Source organism: Solanum pennellii, chromosome 12, assembly GCF_001406875.1.
Source record: "Solanum pennellii chromosome 12, SPENNV200".
Classification (NCBI taxonomy): domain Eukaryota; kingdom Viridiplantae; phylum Streptophyta; class Magnoliopsida; order Solanales; family Solanaceae; genus Solanum; species Solanum pennellii.
The window spans coordinates 26,781,992-26,783,739 of record NC_028648.1 but is presented as its reverse complement, the minus strand read 5'-3'; positions in this window follow the sequence as shown (position 1 = coordinate 26,783,739).

Sequence of the window (1,748 nt, the reverse complement as noted above, 5' to 3'; positions counted from 1 at the left end):
TCCTCATATCCGGGGATGTTGGCATGTTCCACTCTAGCTATGATGTTGTTTACGTTTAGAACCATTATTATTTCTTTTATCATTGAGACAATTGATGTAAGCCAATAATGGCATATTTTTTTGTATTGGCTATGTCCAAACGTTGTACTCTTATAGATTATTCAATGTGAGACAAAGTATTAGACTGAATTCCTATGTATACATATATATAAGTGAAAATTTTAATTTTCCCTTGTTTTTGACCAATGATATGTTATGACGAATGCTAAGAGGCTTGTCTAAGTCCTCTTCGAGGACAAAGACGCTGGTTATGCCTAAGGGATACTTTGGGTCATAATAAACTTAGTATCAGAGCATGAGGTTGAGTAATCTTAGGGTTGATATCTCACTAAACCACATCTATGTAGAGTCTTATTCATAATTGTTAAGAGAACCACACTCATGAATGAGAGACTATGTGATGCTTAGACACTTTCACTCTCTTTTTATTCCTTAGTCGTGCCTAAAAGTCTTAGCTCTATTTATTTCTTTTCTTATAACCTCTTTCTTGTTCTTATATGCAATGAATACAAGATTGAACAACGCTCAAAGGACCGAAGAGAAGAATCTGAACGAGGTGTTTCCCCGTCAAGCTCCTCAAAGCCCTCAAGTTCCTATCGAAGAAGACGCTATGTATAATGTTGAGATAAGGTTGGCCATTCATACCTTGACTCAAGTGTTGTCTAACCAAGTTTTTAGGGATGCAAGGGTGAAAGTTAACCCCAATTCTAACACCACCGCATCAAGTATTAGGGATTTCACAAGTATGAATCCCCCTACTTTCTAATGTTCCAAGTTGGAGAGGGACCCACAAAGGTTCATTGATGAAGTGTTCAAAGTTCTTGATTCTATGGGTGTTTCTTCTCAAGAAAAGGCGGAACTAGCTACCTACCAACTCAAAGATGTGGCTCAGGTTTGGTATGAGCAATGGAATGATGAGAGGTCGATTATAGAAGGACAAATTACTTGGGGAGTTTTCAAGACGACTTCCCTTGATAGGTTCTTTCCCTTGGAATTAAGGGAGAGAAACATGCAAGAATTCATCAACCATCGCCAAAGGGGTATGATCGTGAAGGAGTATAGTCTCAAGTTACGCTCAAACTTACTTCTCAAATAAGAAGTAAAGCGGTCGTATCAAGTAAATAACCCAACTAGTGAGGTTGGGATCGTTCCCACGAGGAAAATAGTCTAGACTTAACTTCAATCTATTATTACTTTTGTTTAGTCAATTACTTCCTTGGAAAGTAAAAACAATAAAAAGGGGGTTTCTATTTCTAAATGAATGAAAATAACTACCTAAATTGAAAGAGACACTTAACAGCTTTGAATGTTTGATTTTAATCAATTAATCAAAGTAACTAGGGTTTACGTGTTCCCCACAGGTTCATAACTTGATAATTGTAACTATAACAATTCTTTGCTAGTATCTTGCATGCAATGTGATAAGTTATGTATTTCTAAATCCTTGGTCCGGCATCTAGAAAATCTCACTCCGCACCTTGGTCCGGCTACGTGTGTTGCTATCCTAACCCTTATCTTTACCTCATATTAAGCATCGTATTCGATATTTGACTAAGTTATTACCTCGTACCAATCAATACTAGCCTATTAGATAGTATACACTAAATCTATGTTAATAATTCTTTTCCTATTATCTACCTCCTTGGTCCGGCAAGTAGCATTAAGGCGAGTTCTAACGTTGATCATCC